Source organism: Triticum dicoccoides, chromosome 1B (genome assembly GCF_002162155.2).
Source record: "Triticum dicoccoides isolate Atlit2015 ecotype Zavitan chromosome 1B, WEW_v2.0, whole genome shotgun sequence".
NCBI classification, from domain to species: domain Eukaryota; kingdom Viridiplantae; phylum Streptophyta; class Magnoliopsida; order Poales; family Poaceae; genus Triticum; species Triticum dicoccoides.
Genome location: NC_041381.1, coordinates 85,341,564 through 85,362,772, shown reverse-complemented (window position 1 = coordinate 85,362,772; position 21,209 = coordinate 85,341,564).

Here is a 21,209-nt window from a genome sequence, read left to right as displayed (position 1 = left end):
GCGGCGACGCGGGCGGCGGCGCGGGCGCGCGGCGGCGGGAGGAGAGAGAGGCCGGCGGCGGGGACACGTGGCAGTCCCTGATTCGCCAGGGTGCGGTGGCGGACGCGTCCGGCTCCGTCCGGACGTGTCCGGCGGCGCGGAGAGGGATTCGTCTAGGGTTTGCCCGCGAATTTTGGAGGGGGAGGTGTATATATAGGTAGAGGGAGCTAGGAGAGTCCAAATGAGGAGCTGTTTTCGGCCACGCGATCGTGATCGAACGACCGAGAGCATGGAGGGGAGTTAGGTGGGTTTTGGGCCACTTTGGAAGGGGTGTTGGGCTGCAACAAAAGAGGCTTTACGGTTACCCGGTTAACCGTTGGAGTATCAAACGGACTCCAAATGGCACGGAACTTGATGGGCGGTCTACCGGTGCTATACCAAGGCCGCTTGGCAAACCTCGGGCCATTCCGAGAAAGTTTAATACCCACTCACAGCGAGAGACAAAAGGGGGACGCCGGGGGACATAGGAGTGCCGGATTGCAAAACGGACAACGGGGAAAATGCTCGGATGCATGAGACGAACACGTATGCAAAATGAGATGCACATGATGACATGATAAAATGCAACACGCAAGCAAATGACATGGCAATAACGGCGAATAACTGGCGGACACCTGGCGCATCGGATCCGGGGCGTTACAACGCTGCACTACTTTCCTCCTGCCACGTCCTTGGGGTTGCCCTCGTGGTCATGCCCACTGCTGATCCTTATCTAGCTCTGCCGGTCTCTACTCACTCTCTGACTCATCCACTTCTTGCTGTGCTACCAAGGCTGCACTGACCACTTGGTTGGTTACCGCTAAGTATAACAGCAGCGGCTCCTGGGGTTTGGGAGCAACCAAGGTAGACATAGAGGACAGGTAGGCCTTCAACTCTTGCAAAGCTGCATCTGCTTCGGGGGCCATTTCATAGGACCCGCCTTCTTCAAAATTCTGAAGAACGACAAGGCACGCTTGGCAGACTTGAAGATGAATCTGCTTAGCGCCGTAACACATCCCGTCAAGTGCCTCACATCCTTAACTGTCCTTGGCGCTTGGATCTGCTCAATGGCCTTGATCTTGTTGGGATTAGCTTTGATCCCCCCGTGGGACACAAAGTAGCAGCTTGTCGGGGGAACGTGAAAGGATCAAGAAGAGGTGTCTAGAGGGGGTGATTAGACCCTCAACAAGTAAAGATAGCAGTTTTTAAGTTTTTCAAGTTGAGGTTGGAAATTAGCACAATTTTAAGCATACACATGTTGGAAATATGCCCTAGAGGCAATAATAAAATGGTTATTATTGTATTTCCTTGTTCATGATAATTGTCTATTGTTCATGCTATAATTGTATTAACTGGAAACCGTAATACATGTGTGAATACATAGACCACAACATGTCCCTAGTGAGCCTCTAGTTGACTAGCTCGTTGATCAACAGATGGTCATGGTTTCCTCACCATTGACATTGGATGTCATTGATAACGGGATCACATCATTAGGAGAATGATGTGATGGACGAGACCCAATCGTAAGCATAGCACAAGATCGTGTAGTTTGTTTGCTAAAGCTTTTCTAATGTCAAGTATCATTTCCTTAGACCATGAGATTGTGTAACTCCCTGATACCGTAGGAGTGCTTTGGGTGTACCAAACGTCACAACGTAACTGGGTGGCTAAAAAGGTGCACTATGGGTATCTCCAAAAGTGTCTGTTGGGTTGGCATGAATCGAGACTGGGATTTGTCACTCCGTATGACGGGGAGGTATCTCTGGGCCCACTCGGTAATGCATCATCATAATGAGCTCAATGTGACTAAGTAGTTAGTCGCGGGATCATGCATTATGGAACTAGTAAAGTGACTTGCCGGTAACGAGATTGAACGAGGTATTGGGATACCGACGATCGAATCTCGGGCAAGTAACATACCGATTGACAAAGGGAATTGCATACGGGATTGCTTGAATCCTTGACATCGTGGTTCATCCGATGAGATCACCGTGCAACATGTGGGAACCAACATGGGTATCCAGATCCCGCTGTTGGTTATTGATTGGAGAACGCCTCGGTCATGTCTGCATGGTTCCCGAACCCGTAGGGTCTACACACTTAAGGTTCGGTGATGCTAGAGTTGTTATGGGAAATAGTATGTGGTTACCGAAGGTTGTTCGGAGTCCCGGATGAGATCCCGGACATGACGAGGAGCTCTGTAATGGTCCGGAGGTGAAGATCGGTATATTGGACAAAGGGTATTGGAGTCCGGAATTGTTCCGGGGGTACCAGATGATGATCAGCATGTCCGAAAGGGGTTTCGGAGGCCCTGGCAAGCGTTGGGGGGCCTTATGGGCCAAGGGAGAGGGCACATCAGCCCACTAAGGGGCTGAGCGCCCCTCCCACCCCATCTCACGTAACCAGGAGAGGTGGGGGCGCCACCCCTAGGGCAGCCGCCCCTCCCGGCTTGGGGGGCAAGTTTCCTAGGGGGTGGGGGCGCCCAAACCCATCTAGGGTTTCCCCTGTGGCCGCCGCCCCTCCCCTAGGGAACCCTAGGGCACCTCCCCCTCCTCCCTTCCCCCTATATATAGTGAGGGAGAGAGAGGGCAGCCGCACCCTTCCCCTGGCCAGCCCTCTCCCTCCTCCAACACCTCCTCCTCCTCCGTAGTGCTTGGCGAAGCCCTGCCGGAAAACCACGAGCTCCATCACCACCATGCCGTCGTGCTGCTGGAGTTTTCCCTCAACTTATTCTCTCCCCTTGCTGGATCAAGAAGGAGGAGACGTCCCCAGGCTATACGTGTGTTGAACGCGGAGGCGCCGTCCGTTCGGCGCTTAGATCAGAATCGACCGCGATCTGAATCGCTGCGTGTACGACTCCACCAACCGCGTTCTTGTAACGCTTATGCATCACGATCTTCAAGGGTATGAGGATACACTCCCCTCTCTCTCGTTGCTAGTCTCTCCATAGATTGATCTTGGTGATGTGTAGAAAATTTTGAATTATTGATACATTCCCCAACAGTGGCATCATGAGCTAGGTCTATTGCGTACATTCTATGCACGAGTAGAATACAAGTAGTTGTGGGCGTTGGTTTTGTTCAATATGCTTACCGTTACTAGTCCTATCTTGTTTCGACGGTATTGTGGGATGAAGCGGCCCGGACCGACCTTACACGTACACTTACGTGAGACAGGTTCCACCGACTGACATGCACTTGTTGCATAAGGTGGCTAGCGGGTGCCAGTCTCTCCCACTTTAGTCGGATCAGATTCGATGAAAAGGGTCATTATGAAGGGTAAATAGCAATTGGCATATCACGTTGTGGTTTTGGCATAGGTAAGAAACGTTCTTGCTAGAAACCTATAGCAGCCACGTAAAAACTTGCAACAACAATTAGAGGACGTCTAACTTGTTTTTGCAGCATATGCCGTGTGATGTGATATGGCCAAGAAGGATGTGATGAATGAAATATATGTGATGTATGAGATTGATCATATTCTTGTAATAGGAATCACGACTTGCATGTCGATGAGTATGACAACCGGCAGGAGCCATAGGAGTTGTCTTTAATTATTGTATGACCTGCGTGTCACTGAATAACGCCATGTAATTACTTTACTTCATTTCTAAACCGTTAGCTATAGTAGTAGAAGTAATCAGTTGGCGAGACAACTTCATGGAGACACGATGATGGAGATCATGATGATGGAGATCATGGTGTCATGCCGGTGACGATGATGATCATGGAGCCCCGAAGATGGAGATCAAAAGGAGCAAAATGATATTGGCCATATCGTGTCACTATTTGATTGCATGTGATGTTTATCATGTTTATGCATCTTATTTGCTTAGAACGACGGTAGTAAATAAGATGATCCCTCATAATAATTTCAAGAAAGTGTTCCCCCTAACTGCGCACCATTGCGAAAGTTTGTTGTTTTGAAGTACCATGTGATGATCGAGTGTGATAGATTCTAACGTTCACATACAACGGGTGTAAGCCAGATTTACACATGCAAAACACTTAGGTTGACTTGACGATCCTAGCATGTACAGACAGGCCTCGGAACACAATAGACCGAAAGGTCGAACATGAGTCGTATAGTAGATACGATCAACATGAAGATGTTCACCGATGATGACTAGTCCATCTCACGTGATGATCGGACACGGCCTATTTGACTCGGATCATGTATCACTTAGATGACTAGAGGGATGTCTATCTGAGTGGGAGTTCATTAAATAATTTCATTAGATGAACTTAATTATCATGAACATAGTCAAAAGGTCTTTGCAAATTATGTCGTAGCTCGAGTTTTAGTTCTACTGTTTTAGATATGTTCCTAGAGAAAATTTAGTTGAAAGTTGATAGTAGCAATTATGCGGATTAGGTCCGTAAACTGAGGATTGTCCTCATTGCTGCATAGAAGGCTTATGTCCTTAATGCACCGCTCGGTGTGCTGAACCTCGAACGTCGTCTGTGGATGTTGTGAACATCTGACATACATGTTTTGATGACTACATGGTAGTTCAGTAATGTTAAACGGTTTAGAATTGTGGCGCCGAAGACGTTTTTGAAACGTCGCGGAACATATGAGATGTTCCAAGGGCTGAAATTGGGATTTCAGGCTCGTGCCCACGTCAAGAGGTATGAGACCTCCGACAAGTTTCTTAGCCTACAAACTAATTGAGAAAAGCTCAATCGTTGAGCTTGTACTCAGATTGTCTGGGTACAAAAATCACTTGAATCGAGTGGGAGTTAATCTTCCAGATGAGATAGTGATGTTTCTCCAAAGTCATTGCCACCAAGCTACTAGAGCTTCGTGATGAACTATAACCTATCAGGGATAGATATGATGACCCTTGAAATATTCGCAATGTTTGACACCGCGAAAGTAGAAATCAAGAAGGAGCATCAATTGTTGATGGTTAGTTAAACCACTAGTTTCAAGAAGGGCAAGGGCAAGAAGGGATACTTCATGAAATGGCAAATCAGTTGCTGCTCTAGTGAAGAAACCCAAGGTTGAACCCAAACCCGAGACTAAGTGCTTCTGTAATGAGGGGAACAGTCACTGAAGCAGAACTACCCTAGATACTTGGTAGATGAGAAGGCTGGCAAGGTTGACAGAAGTATATTGGATATACATTATATTGATGTGTACTTTACTAGTACTCCTAGTAGCACCATGGTAATAGATATCGGTTTAGTTGCTAAGTGTTAGTAACTCGAAATAAAAGGCTACGGAATAAACGGAGACTACCTAAGGTGAGATGATGATATGGTTTGGAAGTGTTTCCAAGGTTGATGTGATCAAGCATCGCATACTCCCTCTACCATCGAGATTGGTGTTAAACCTGAATAATTGTTATTTGGTGTTTGCATTGAGCATAGACATGATTGGATTATGTTTATCGCAATACGGTTATTCATTTAAGGAGAATAATGGTTGCTCTGTTTATTTGAATAATACCTTCAATGGTCTTGCACCTAAAATGAATGGTTTATTGAATCTCGATCATAGTGATACACATGTTCATGCCAAAAGATATAAGATAGTAATGATATAGTGCCACCTACTTGTGGCACTGTCATTTGAGTCATATTGGTATAAAACACATGAAGAAGCTCCATGTTGATGGATCTTTGGACTCACTCGTTTTTGAAAAGATTGAGACATGTGAACCATGTCTATTTGTATATACGCATGAAGAAACTCCATGCAGATGGACCGTTTGGACTCACTTGATTTTGAATCACTTGAGACATGCAAATCATACCACATGGGCAAGATGACTGAAAGCCTCGTTTTCAGTAAAATGGAACAAGAAAGCAACTTGTTGGAAGTAATACATTTTGATGTGTGCAGTCTAATGAGTGCTGAGGCACGCAGTGGATATCGTTATGTTCTTACTTCACAGATGATTTGAGTAGATACTGAGTATATTTACTTGATGAAACACAAGTCTGAATTATTGAATGGTTCAAGTAATTTCAGAGTGAAGTTGAAGATCGTCGTGACAAGAGGATAAAATGTCTATGATATGATCATAGAGATGAATATCTGAGTTGCGAGTTTGGTACACAATTGAGACATTGTGGAAATTGTTTCACAACTAACACCGCCTGGAACACCATAGTATGATGGTGTGTCCGAACATCATAGATGCACCCCATTGGATATGGGGCATACCATGATGTCTCTTATCGAATTACCACTACCGTTCATGGGTTAGGCATTAGAGACAACAACATTCACTTTAAATAGGGCACCACGTAATTCCATTGAGATGACACCGTATGAACTATGGTTTAGAGAAACCTAAGCTGTTGTTTCTTGAAAGTTTGGGGCTGCGACGCTTATGTGAAAAAAAAATTCATCCTGATAAGATCGAACCCAAAGCGGATAAATACATCTTCATAGGACACCCAAAACAATTGGGTATACCTCCTATTTCAGATCCGGAAGCAAAAGTGATTGTTTCTAGTAACGGGTCCTTTCTCGAGGAAAAGTTTCTCTCGAAAGAATTGAGTGGGAGGATGGTGGAGACTTGATATGGTTATTGAACCGTCACTACAACTAGTGTGTAGCAGGGCACAGGAAGTTGTTCCTGTGGCACCTACACCAATTGAAGTGGAAGCTGATAATAGTGATCATGAAGCCTCGGATCAAGTCACTGCCGAACCTCGTAGGATGACAAGGACGCGTATTGCTTCAGAGTGGTATGGTAATCCTGTCTTGGAGGTCATGTTGCTAGACAGCAATGAACCTACGAGCTATGGAGAAGCGATGGTGGGCCCGGATTCCGACAAATGGCTCGAGGCCATAAAATCCGAGAGAAGGTCCATGTATGAAACAAAGTGTAGACTTTGGAAGAACTACTTGATGGTCATAAGGCTGTTGGGTACAGATGGATTTTAAAAGGGAAGACAGACAATGATGGTAAGTGTCACCATTAACAAAGCTCGACTTGTCGCTGAGATGTTTTCCGACAAGTTCAAGGAGTTGACTACGATGATACTTTCTCACTCGTAACGATGCTAAGAGTCTGTTAGAATTATATTAGCAGCTACTGCATTATTTATGAAATATTGCAGATAGGATGTCAAAATATAGTTTCCTCGACGATTTTCTTGAGGAAAGGTTGTATCTGATACAACCAGAAGGTTTTGGCAATCCTAAAAGATGCTAACAAGTATGCAAAGCTCCAGCAATCCTTCTAAGGACCAAAGTAAGCATCTCGGAGTTGGAATATACGCTTTGATGAGATGATCAAAGATTTTGGATTTATACAAAGTTTCTGAGAAACTTGTATTTCCAAAGAAGTGAGTGCGAGCACTATAGAATTCTGATGAGTATATGTTGTTGACGTATTGTTGATCAGAAATGATATAGAATTTCTAGAAAGCATATAGGGTATTTGAAAAGGTGTTTTTCAATGGAAAACCTGGATTAAGCTACTTGAACATTGAGCATCAAGATCTATAAGGATAGATCAAAAACGCTCAATAATACTTTCAAATGAATACATGCCGTGACAAGATTTTGAAGAAGTTCAAAATAGATCGGCCAAGGAGTTCTTGGCTGTGTTATAAAGTGTGGGTATTGAGTAAGACTCAAGACATGACCTTGTCAGAAGAGAGAGAATGGACGAAGGTCGTCCCTATGCTTCAGACATAGGCTCTACATTATGCTATGCTGTGTACCGCACTGAAGTGTGCCTTGCCATGAGTTAGTCAAGGGGTACAAGAATGATCCAGGAATGGATAACAAGACAACGGTCAAACATATCCTGAGTAACTAGTGGACTAAGGAATTTTCTCAATTATGGAGGTGGTAAAAGAGTTCGTCGTAAAGGGTTACGCCGATGCGAACTTTGACACTAATCCGGATTATTCTGAGTAGTAAACCGGAATCGTATAGTAGAACAGTTATTTGGAATAGCTCCAAATAGAGCGTGGTAGCTGCATCTAGGAGATGACATAGAGATTTGTAAAGCACACACGGATCTGAAAGATTCAGACCCGTTGACTAATAACCTCTCTCACAAGCGAGATATGATCAAACCCCATGGGTGTTGAATTCATTACAATCACATAGTGATGTGAACTAGATTATTGACTCTAGTGCAAGTGGGAGACTGTTGGAAATATGCCCTAGAGGCAATAATAAAATGGTTATTATTGTATTTCCTTGTTCATGATAATTGTCTATTGTTCATGCTATAATTGTATTAACTGGAAACCGTAATACATGTGTGAATACATAGACCACAACATGTCCCTAGTGAGCCTCTAGTTGACTAGCTTGTTGATCAACAGATGGTCATGGTTTCCTGACCATGGACATTGGATGTCATTGATAACGGGATCACATCATTAGGAGAATGATGTGATGGACGAGACCCAATCGTAAGCATAGCACAAGATCGTGTAGTTCGTTTGCTAAAGCTTTTCTAATGTCAAGTATCATTTCCTTAGACCATGAGATTGTGTAACTCCCTGATACCGTAGGAGTGCTTTGGGTGTACCAAACGCCACAATGTAACTGGGTGGCTATAAAGGTGCACTACGGGTATCTCCGAAAGTGTCTATTAGGTTGGCACGAATCGAGACTTGGGTTTGTCACTCCGTATGACGGAGAGGTATCTCTGGGCCCACTCGGTAATGCATCATCATAATGAGCTCAATGTGACTAAGTAGTTAGTCGCGGGATCATGCATTATGGAACGAGTAAAGTGACTTGCCGGTAACGAGATTGAACGAGGTATTGGGATACCGACGATCGAATCTCGGGCAAGTAACATACCGATTGACAAAGGGAATTGCATACGGGGTTGCTTGAATCCTTGACATCGTGGTTCATCCGATGAGATCATCATGGAACATGTGGGAGCCAACATGGGTATCCAGATCCCGCTGTTGGTTATTGACCGGAGAACGTCTCGGTCATGTCTGCATGGTTCCCGAACCCGTAGGGTCTACACACTTAAGGTTCGGTGACGCTAGAGTTGTTATGGGAAATTGTATGTGGTTACCGAAGGTTGTTCGGAGTCCCAGATGAGATCCCGGACATGACGAGGAGCTCCGGAATAGTCCAGAGGTGAAGATCGGTATATTGGACGAAGGGTATTGGAGTCCGGAATTGTTCCGGGGGTACCAAGTGATGACCAGCGTGCCCGAAAGGGGTTTCGGAGGCCCCGACAAGCGTTGGGGGGCCTTATGGGCCAAGGGGAGAGGGCACATCAGCCCACTAAGGGGCTGAGCGCCCCTCCCACCCCATCTCACGTAACCAGGAGAGGTGGGGGCGCCACCCCTAGGGCAGCTGCCCCTCCCGGCTTGGGGGGCAAGTTTCCTAGGGGGTGGGGGCGCCCGAACCCATCTTGGGTTTCCCCTGTGGCCGCCGCCCCTCCCCTAGGGAACCCTAGGGTGCCTCCCCCTCCTCCCTTCCCCCTATATATAGTGAGGGAGAGAGAGGGCAGCCGCACCCTTCCCCTGGCGCAGCCCTCTCCCTCCTCCAACACCTCTTCCTCCTCCGTAGTGCTTGGCGAAGCCTTGCCGAAGAACCACGAGCTCCATCGCCACCATGCCGTCGTGCTGCTGGAGTTTTCCCTCAACTTCTCCTCTCCCCTTGCTGGATCAAGAAGGAGGAGACGTCCCCGGGCTGTACGTGTGTTGAACACGGAGGCGCCGTCCGTTCGGCGCTTAGATCGGAATCGACCGTGATCTGAATCGCTGCGTGTACAACTCCACCAACCGTGTTCTTGTAACACTTCCGCATTGCGATCTTCAAGGGTATGAAGATGCACTCCCCTCTCTCTCGTTGCTAGTCTCTCCATAGATTGATCTTGGTGATGTGTAGAAAATTTTGAATTATTGCTAAGTTCCCCAACAACACAATACAATTCAAGCAAGCATGCAAAGAGTATATGAGCAGCGGAAAGTAAAGCATGCAACTTGCAAGAAAGTAAAGGATGGGATTGGAGTGTGCAAACGCAATTGGAGGCACAGATATTTTTGGTGTGGTTCCGATAGGTGGTGCTATCGTACATCCGCGTTGGTGGAGACTTCAACCCATGAAGGGTAACGGTTGCGCGAGTCCATGGAGGGCTCCACCCATGAATGGTCCACGAAGAAGCAACCTTGTCTATCCCCCCATGGCTATCGCCCATGAAGGACTTGCCTCACTAGGGTAGATCTTCACGAAGTAGGCAATCTCCTTGTCCTTACAAACTCCTTGGTTCAACTCCACAATCTTGACGGAGGCTCCCAAGTGAAACCTAACCAATCTAGGAGACACCACTCTCCAAAAGGTAATAGATGGTGTGTTGATGATGAACTCCTTGCTCTTGTGCTTCAAATGATAGTCTCCCCAACACTCAACTCACTCTCACAGATTTGGCTATGGTGTAAAGATGATTTGAGTGGAAAGTAACTTGGGGAAGGCTAGACATCAAGATTCTTGTGGTTGGATTGGAATGTCTTGGTCTCAACACATGAGTAGTTGGTTCTCTCTCAAAAAATGAGTAGTGGAAGTGTAGGCACGTTCTGATGGCTCTCTCAAATGGAGAAGGGGATGGAGGGGTATATATAGCCTCCACACAAAATCTAGCCGTTACACACAATCTTACAAACTCGGTGGGACCAAATGGTGAAACTCGGTCAGACCGATATGGTTGACAATATGAACGTTAGAGTTTTCGGTGGGACCGACAAGGTCAACTAGGTGGGGCCGATGTGCTAGGGTTAGGGCAAAACCTCATCTCGGTGAGACCGATTGCGTGAACTCGGTGAGACCGGTTTCAGCAACAAGCAAACAAAGACCTGGTCAAGCAAACTCGATGGGACCGAGTGCATATCTCGATGAGACCAAAATAACTGCAATAGATAACAAAAAGTTTGCAAGGCCATCTCGGTGAGACCGAGATCCCATCGATGAGACCGAACTGATTAGGTTTCTCGCAGTGGCTATGTCAAGTGAATACAGTGGCGCTGGATGAATCAAATTGGTGGGGCCGAGTTTGACTTTAGGTTTAGGACATATGTGGAAGTGAGAAAGTGGTTGAGGGCTTTGGAGCATATCACTAAGCACTTTGAGCAAGCAAGCCATTAAGCAACACCTCATCCCCTTTTAATAGTATTGGCTTTCCTATGGACTCAATGTGATCTTGAATCACTAAAATTAAAATGTAGAGTCTTGAGCTTTTGCGAATGTTTGTCCCTAGCATCTTGAAGGGGTTCCACATCCTCTTGTCCTGCCACTCCAATGTTGAACTCATCTGAAATATACTAGGTAGAAGCATTAGTCCAACAAGAGATATGTCGACATTAATTACCAAAATCACCCAAGGAGCACTTGTGCTTTCAGAATGCCAAACACACACTTCTCTTGGTTGAGCTTCAAGTTGATCTTGCACAAATTTGCAAATGTCTCCTCCAAATCCTGGATAAGAGTTGCTTTGTCTTTGGTCTTGACCACAATGTCATCCATATAAGCTTCAATGTTTCTGTGCAGCTGAGGTTCAAAACCAATATGGGTTGCCCTTGCAAAGGTGGACCCGACACTCTTTAGTCCAAATGGCATGCGGACAAAGCAGTACGTACCACATGGAGTGATGAACGACGTCTTATCCTCATCTTCTTTGGACATGAAGATCTGGTGATATCCAGAATATGCATCCAGAAATGAGAGCAAATCGCAGCCTGAAGTGGAATCCACAATCTGTTCAATACGCGGCAAGGGAAACAGGTCCTTCGGGCAAGCCTTGTTGAGATCTGTGAAATCAATGCATAGCCTCCACTTCCCGTTTTCCTTCCGGACCACCACTGGGTTTGCTAGCCAAGTGGGATGTAGAACTCCTCTAACCAAACCAGCTGCCTCAAGCTTCTTGATCTCTTCTGCAACAAATTGCTGCCTCTCTAAGGCCTGCTTCCGGACTTTCTGTTTGACAGGTCTGGCGTGTGGGCAGACAACAAGGCGGTGCTCGATTACCTCCCTGGAAACACTGGGGATATCAGATGGTTGCCAGGCGAACACATCAATATTCGCCCGCAGGAAGGCAACGAGCGTGCTTTCCTATTTGTCATTGAGGGTGGCGCTGATAGTGGAAGTACCATCAACGCCAGCCAGCCCTGTTGGGACCTTTTTCAGTTGGGGAGCAGCAACCTTGGATCTCTTGCTATTGGAACACTCCAACACGTCGTCAACGGGTGCCGTGCACTCGGTGGGGGCACGCTTCTCGGACTCTTCGCCGGAGGTCCTACAATCCCTCTTCTTTCCTTTACTTTCCTTGGCGGGAACTGCTACTACTGCTGTCTCTGCCGCGACTGCGTCCCGGTACATCTTATCCACACAAATGATTGCATCCTTCTCATCTAATGGGATGGTGAGAATTCCCAGCGGCCCAGGCCTCTTTAGGGTGTTTTAGGCATAATGGGATGCCGCCAAGAATTTAGCCAGAGCCGGGCGTCCAAGAATCCCATTGTACGGCAGGGGGAGATCAACCACGTCAAACACAACCTTCTCGGTCCGGTAGTTCAGTTCTCCCCCAAACATTACCAGCAACATGGTCTTTCCCTTAGGATGACTCCTGCCGAGATTAACTCCTTGAAATGTGCCGGTAACCTCTAGCTCTTCCTTTGCTATCTGAAGCTTGCTGATAACTGCTGGGGAAATTAGATTCAGTCCGGCCCCGCCGTCCACCAACATTTTCATGACCTTGAGGTTGTGAATTGTTGGAGAAACCAACAATGGCAAGCACCCTACCGCAGTGGTACGACTGGGATGATCCTCCTCGTCAAAGATGATGGGTGTACGGGACCATTTGAGCGGCTTCTGGGCCTCTGGTGCTGGTTCCACGGCATATACTTCTCGTGCCCATCGCTTGAGCTGGTGGTGAGAGGTGTGCAGAGATGCACCCCTGTCAACGCACAGGGTGTCAGTTGCCTTCTGAAACTCTTGCTCACTAGTTTCCTCTTCATCCCCTCTATCACTCTCATCATCATAGGCTTCGTTCTCTCAACACCTGGCGGTTTTTCCTTGGTTCTGAAAGGGCTTGCCGGGGTGATGTACTTCACCACCTCGGCCCTTACTACCAGCAAAAGTCTGACCCTTTTCCTTATCACGCTTCTCATACTCTTCTCTCTGTCTCTTGAGTAGATGCTCAACCTGATAGCACACTTGAAGGTCATGGCCCTTGGTCCAATGGATCTTGCAGTACGGCCCATCGCCCTTCCTGGCCTTCTCGGTAGCCGTAGCTTCTCGGCAATCAGCGCACATGGCAGCCTCCTTGCTGGGGACCTCAACCTTGGTGATCTTGCCGGTATTGGGGGTGCCTAACCCTTCAACAGTCATCACTACCTTATCCCTCCGCTTCTTACTATGCTTCTTGCTCTTCTTCTAACTGGTTGATCCATCATCATCCTCTGAATCAACATTGATGAAATCTTCCTCTCCGGGCAACTTCCTTCCCTCCTCCATCCGAGCACACTTATCCACTAGGGTGTACAGCTCCTTCACAGTCTTAGGCAACCGCACATTCATCTTAGAACGAATACAGTGGTTGTGCACATTGGACTGGAAGGCAGCTATCACAGCTGCTGGATGGATATTTGGAATATTTCTATGAACTTTGCTAAATCTCTGTAAATACTTATGGAGGGTTTATCCTTCCTTCTATTGGAGAAGTTGCAGATCGCTGGGTCGGCCTGGCTCCCAGTGGCCACCGGTGAAGGCACCGATGAACTCGTGGCATAGGTTTGCCGATGATGAAATGGAGGGTGCATCAGCCAAGACCTCACGTTGGACTTGAGGGCCAAAGGGAAGTAGTTGGCGAACACCTTCTCGTCTATTCCCCCGGCAGCCTGAACAACGATTGTGTAGATGCTCAGGAACTCTGCCGGGTTCAGCCTCCCGTCGTACTTCTCAGGTATCTCTGGCTTGAACGTGCGAACGGACGGCCAACGAACTTGCCGCAGCTCACGGGTAAAGGCAGGGCAGCCAATCTTGAAAGGTAGGTGCTCGCCAATGCCGAGCGTGGGCTTGTCGATGTCGGGGTCGTCGCCCCATTGGTTCGGTGGAGTTCGTCGCGGCGTTGCTCAATGACGTGCTCGAGGGTCAGAGGAGGCCATCGAGACGTCGTCGGGGTCTTCACTTGGTCGCGCTGGTGCTGGCTGCCGTGGCGGGGACTGCACCGTGAGGACGGCCCCCTCCGTACGGGCAGCAGCATGAGCCGTCGTCATTGCTTGGGGAGGCTGTGGCGGGTCAGCTCTCCATGAGCCCCCAGCTTCGGCGAAACCGAGTAGACTTTGGATGGTGGCACGCCATTCATCCATCTGCTCGGCCGCCGGTGGAAACCTCAGTAGTACATGAGCCCGCGCCATGGCCTTGGAGGCTGTACTTGGCATGGATGAAGATGAAGTCGTTCGCACCGTTGCTCGGCTCCTGGCGGAGCCAGTGGTGGCAGCACTGCGCCCTCGCTGTTGCGGTGCAACCACCTGGATAACAGGGTGGTGCGGCGAAGGCGCTTGAGGGCCAGCGGCTCCGTTGGGCGCAGCAGCTTGGTCGATTCGCCCAGGGGAAAGTGCACGCGCAGCGGCCGTGCCTGTTACAGGGGCGGCCGGAGGGTGGCGGTTAACCCCAGACCTAGTGCCATCACTGCGGTTGTGCCCTTCGATGAGCGGAGTGTGTTCGTCGAGGTGTTGCTGATGGTGCCCTCCTCTGGTGCCTCCTGCTCCTACGTCGGTCGCGGGGGAAGTGGTGGAGGTGCCGCCCGCTCTGACCACATCCCTAACAACGTTCGTGTCCTCGCGTGTCTCCGTGCCCCCTGCAGCATTGGAGGCCGCGGGCGGCAGAGCCTTCGAGGTGGATGGATGAACTGAAGAAGCTGGTTTCTTCTTGGGCGCCATGGTCGATGGCGCCGTCGAAGATGCAGATGGCGATGAAGGCGACGCGCTGCTCATGTCTCCAGGTTCGCGCAAGCGAACCCCCTACCTGGCACGCCAAAGATGTTGCGGGAAACCACGGCCACCTATGGGACCAGGATAACCCCTTGCTGGTTCGGCAGGGGGGAGTCGTGTTGCACAAAGAGCAGACGAATGTGAGGTAGCACGACAGAGATCACACGGGCAATATTACCCAGGTTCGGGCCGCCGCGAGGCATAAAACCCTACTCCTACTTTGGTGGATTGATGGTGGAAATGTGGTGGTGGAGCGTAGTACACTTGCCCGACAAGGGTTGCCTCAGGGCAGCTGCGACTACGCTTGTATGGGGGTGTGAGTTATCCAACCTGCTAACCTCGTGAACCCCTTATACCGTTGCCATGGGGCTCCTTTTATAGATTATGGGGTCACCACAGTGGCAATCAGTCATTAGACACTGATAAGATAGCGAATAGTGCTATCATACCTAACTCTGCAGGCTGACAGGGCGCATTTAATGCGCCGCTTAACATCACGTCGCCGGTTGCCCGGCAAGGCTTGCCGGGCTATCTCGCTAGCTTCATGCCTGCTCGTCTGGACGGGTGTCATATGTGGGTTTTCTTGGTAGAAAGGGGCTGCCATGTGGCGAATGGCTGCCACTTAATCACTCTACGGCTTGACACCGCACGGATCAACAACGTGAGTCATGGTGGAGTGGTCGGTGAGGTAATTTCATGTCCGCAAGTCCCGGCAGGCCCTGCCGGGGCACCATGGTCATCTTCTTCTAGGGGTGGCCTCGGCCCTTGCCGTGATCGCCTGCCCGACAAAGGAGGCCTCTCTCTTATCGACGTCTTGCTCTTCTGGCTTAGTCTTGGTCCCTCTGATATACTGGTTGGTTCTTCGAATCTCTTGGCTTCTTGTACCCTATCTTGGGTTGGTGCTTCAATCTTGATCATGTGTCTGTGCACAGTCAGGGCAACAGACCCAGGGTTTGTTGCACCGACAGAGGAATCGATCTAGCTACTAACTACGGACCCGTAGGTCTACAAAGAACTACTCACGCATCATCGGAGAGGCACCAATGGACATGATGAACCCCTCCGTGATGGTGTCTAGATTGGATCTGGTGTTTCTGGAACTTGCGGCGACTGGAGTTGACTTTCATCGACTCCCTTAGGGTTTCTGGAATATTAGGGTATTTATAGAGCAAAGAGGTGGTGCGGGAGGCCATCAAGATGAGTACAACCCACCTGGGCGCGCCTGGGGGCCCAGGCGCGCCCTGGTGTCTTGTGCCCCCCTTGGGCTCCCTCTCCGTACTTCTTCGGCCCGATGGATGTCTTCTGGTCCAAAAAAATCCACAAAAAGTTTCGCTGCGTTTGGACTCCATTTGGTATTGATTTCTTGTGATGTAAAAAACAAGCAGAAAATAGCAACTGGCACTGGGCACTATGTCAATAGGTTAGTACCAAAAAATGATATAAAATGACTATAAAATGATTGTAAAACATCCAGCAATGATGATATAACAACATGGAACAATCAAAAATTTTAGATACGCTGGAGACGTATCAGCATCCCCAAGTTTAATTCCTGCTCGTCCTCGAGTAGGTAAATGATAAAAACAAATTTTTTGATGTGGAATGCTGCCTAACATGTTCATCACATAATCTTTTCTTTGTAGCATGGACATTTGTACTTTTATATGGTTCAAAGTAGTAGTCTAGTTTTGACATGAAGATTTTCATACTCAAGCATATCAACAAGCAACCATGTCTTTCTAAATATCAACACAAAAGCAAGTTATCCCTAGCCCATTATGCTCAATCATTGATCCATTCGTGAAACACACTCGAATATTAGCTACACGCAATGCTCAAATACGATCGTAGTGCCCCTTAGTTGCTGCTTTATAAGAGAAGATGGAGAATCAAATTCGAAATAAAAATTGCATAAAGTAAAAGAAAGGCCCTTTGCAGAGGGAAGTAGGGATTTGTAGAGGTGCCAGAGCTCAAAGTGAAAATTGAGAGATAAAAACATTTTGGGAGGCATACCTTAAGCACATAGAGAGGAAACTTGGTATTATTGCAACTCCTACAAGCATATATTCCTCCCTCATAATAATTTTCAGTAGCATATATTCTTCTTGTAGACGTTGTTGGGCCTCCAAGTGCAGAGGTTTGTAGGGCAATAGCAAATTTTCCTCAAGTGGATGACCTAAGGTTTATCAATCCGTGGGAGGCATAGGATGAAGATGGTCTCTCTCAAACAACCATGCAACCAAATAACAAAGAGTCTCTTGTGTCCCCAACACACCCAATACAATGGTAAATTGTAAGGTGCACTAGTTCGGCGAAGAGATGGTGATACAAGTGCAATATGGATGGTAGATATAGGTTTTTGTAATCTGAAAATATAAAAGCAGCAAGGTAGCAGTGGAAAAAGTGAGTGAAAACGGTATTGCAATGCTAGGAAACAAGTCCTAGGGTTCATACTTTCACTAGTGCAAGTTCTCTCAACAATGATAACATAATTGGATCATATAACAATCCCTCAACATGCAACAAAGAGTCACTCCAAAGTCACTAATAGTGGAGAACAAACGAAGAGATTATTGTAGGGTACGAAACCACCTCAAAGTTATTCTTTCCGATCAATCCATTGGGCTATTCCTATAAGTGTCACAAACAGCCCTAGAGTTTGTAGTAAAATAACACCTTAAGACACACATCAACCAAAACCCTAATGTCACCTAGATACTCCAATGTCACCACAAGTATCCGTGGGTTTGATTATATGATATGCATCACACAATCTCAGATTCATCTATTCAAACCAACACAAAGAACTTCATAGAGTGCCCCAAACTTTCTACCGAAGAGTCAAGACGAAAACGTGTGCCAACCCCTATGCATAAGTTCACATGGTCAGAGAACCCGCAAGTTGATCACCAAAACATACATCAAGTGGATCATGTGAATATCCCATTGTCACCACAGATAAGCAAATGCAAGACATACATCAAGTGTTCGGAAATCCTTAAATACTCAATCCGATAAGATAACTTCAAAGGGAAAACTCAATCCATTACAAGAAGGTAGAGGGGGAGAAGCATCATAAGATCCAACTATAATAGCAAAGCTCGCGGTACATCAAGATCATTCCATATCAAAAACACGAGAGACAAAGAGATCAAACACATAGCTATTCACTACAGGAATCAGGAACTTTGTCGTCCGCCACGGCTAACGGCAAAGGCACACATGGCGGATGGCAAAGACCTTTGCCATCAGCCAGCAGACAGCAATAGGTCTGGCTGAATAGGCTACGACAAAGGCCTCTTTGCTGTCAGCTGGCGGATGGCAAAGATGAAAAGGCTTTGTCGTCCGCTGGCTGGTGGCAAAGAGCTTGGATGGCACACCTAGTAGTCCATGTCCATTAAGTGGTTAACGACGTGCTTTGCCGTTCGCTAGCGGACGGCAAAGATGCAAAGGCCTTTCCGTCTGCCGGCTAATGGAAAATCTGCCAAATAGGCCAGCCCCTAATTGCCAGGTTGCACAGGTAGCTGCCACGTGGCAGATTTTCCGACTGCTGGCTGACGACAAAGCTCTTTTTCGTCTGCCAGCAGACGGCAAAGTTTCTATATTGCCCATGTTTTTCTGTTTTTTCTTAAATTCATTCAATTTTGACAGAATTTCACACACACACAAACACACACACACACACACACACACACATACATACACACACACACACACACACACACACATTTCAAAATAATTTCAAATAATAAGTTTCCAACAAGAGATATATACAAGTTTCCAACATTTCCATATATAAAAATAAGTTTGCAACAAGAGATATCCAACAAGTTTCCAACCAACAACATATCCAACAAGTTTCCATAAATAAAAAGGAAGCACAAGCACAAGTAAAAGTTTCAACAATTAGTTTCCATCAACGCTAGCTTCCTCATCTCAAGCAAATCTGCAAATTAGGAAAGATAAAAGTTAGAAGAAGAAGAAGAAGACTAGATAGAAGAAGAAGAAGAAGAAGAAGAAGAAGAAGAAGAAGAAGACTTCATTCTTCTTCTTCTTCTTCTTCTTCTAACTAAGGTAGGTAAATGAAGTAGCTAACTAATTATAGATAATTATTGAGCTATCCTAGGTTGTTATGCCTTTGTACCTAAGTGAGCTAATTATGTCATAAATGAAGTAGCTAAGCTAATTATAGATAATTATTGAGATATCCTAGGTTGTTATGCCATTTTGTACCTAAATGAGCTAATTATGTCATAAATGAACTACCTAAGCTAGCTATAGGCAATTATCGAGCTATCCTAGGTTGTTATGCCATTTTCTAGCTAACAAAGCATTTGTTAAGCAAAACACTTGGGAAAACTTACCATGATCCGGGAGGTGAAGAGTCGGTCGGGGTTGCACCACCTTGAGACGGATAAGGACCGGTCGATCCTTTGTGGCATGCATGCTGCACAAAAGATCATTTGCAATGTTTAGTTAGCATGATGCAATAGAAATGTGAATAGTAGTAACTAATGACCATTCCAATGAAACTCACCGTGTCCGCTATAGCAATCTGGGGCATCAGCGAAGGGGTCTGGCTAGTTTTCTTGCACACGGACTACACATTTTGTTTTCGTGAGTCAGTCATATGAGTTAGTAATGAAACAAACAATGTCGGTGTCAAAACCGATGGATCTCGGGTAGGGGGTCCCGAACTGTACGTCTAAGGCTAATGGTGACAGGAGGCGGGGGACACGATGTTTACCCAGGTTTGGGCCCTCTCTACGGAGGTAATACCCTACTTCCTGCTTGATTGATCTTGATGATATGAGTATTATAAGAGTTGATCTACCACGAGTTCATAGAGGCTAAACCCTAGAAGCTAGCCTATGATTATGATTGTTGTTGTCCTACGGACTAAGCCCTCCGGTTTATATAGACATCGGAGGGGGCTAGGGTTACACAGAGTCGGTTATAGAGGAGGGAATCTTTATATCCGAATCGCCAAGCTTGCCTTCCATGCAAAGGAGAGTCCCACCCAGACACGGGACGAAGTCTTCAATCTTGTATCTTCATAGTCCAACAGTCCGACATAAGCATATAGTCTGGCTGTCTGAGGACCCCCTAATCCCGGACTCCCTCAGTAGCCCCTGAACCAGGCTTCAATGACAATGAGTCCGGCGCGCAGATTGTCTTCGGCATTGCAAGGCGGGTTCCTTCTCCGAATACTTCAAAGTAGATCTTGAACACAAGAATCGTGTCTGGCTCTGCAAAACAAATTCCACATACCATCGTAGAGAGTAAAATATTCCACGAGTCTAATCTGCTGACAACTTGTCCATAGCGTGACATCACGCCGCGACCCGGTAATTATTCAAACCGTTTTTCCAACCTGCCACTACACATTCCGTGAGGCGGTTTCATTGGCACGTCTTGTCGAAGGAGAGATCGTGTCCCCTTATCATGGGATTCTCATCAATACGGGCGTGGGTATCCAACCGCTCCATTGGTATGACTCCTTGGATTAAGCAAGTTCCAAACGGCCGCGTGGAGGACGCTTGACATTCATCCCCTTTATAAAGAGGTCAAGACCTGTCCTTTTCTTTCCATGCTTGATCCTTCCCTTCCCCCACCTTGAGTTCCAATACCCAAGGCCCAGTCCAAGCGCTTCGGACCTACGACCATGTACGGATCCAGCCTTCAAGGCCGGTGGATGGCCTCTTCTGTCACAGAGGAGGATATCACGAAGCTTAGGGAGACTAGGTACTTGACCACCGAAATCCTTCATAGGCTTCCTACTCATGGGCAGGTTATCCCTACTCCCAAACCCAACGAGAGAGTCGTATTCGTCTCCCACTTCCTCCGAGGGCTAGGCTTCGGTATTCACCCCTTTGTTAGAGGGCTCATGTTCTATTACAGGCTAGATTTTCATGATCTAGCTCCAGATTCCTTCCTTCACATCTCAACGTTCATCGTTGTGTGTGAGGCCTTCCTCTGCATTACCCCACACTTCGGTTTATGGCTCAAAACCTTCAATGTGAAGCCGAAGATGATCGACAGGCGACACGCGGAGTGCAGAGGCGCTATAATAAGCAAAGGTGTCGATGTTTTATAGCCAAAGGGTTCCTTCCCGGAAGTTTCTGACCAATGCAACGGGAGTGATTTTATATCACAGCACCCCGAGGTAGAAAGTGGGCGACCACCCCTGCCTTTCGCTCCACTTCTCTACCACATCTTGCATCATGGGTCAACAAGGGGCTGGACTGG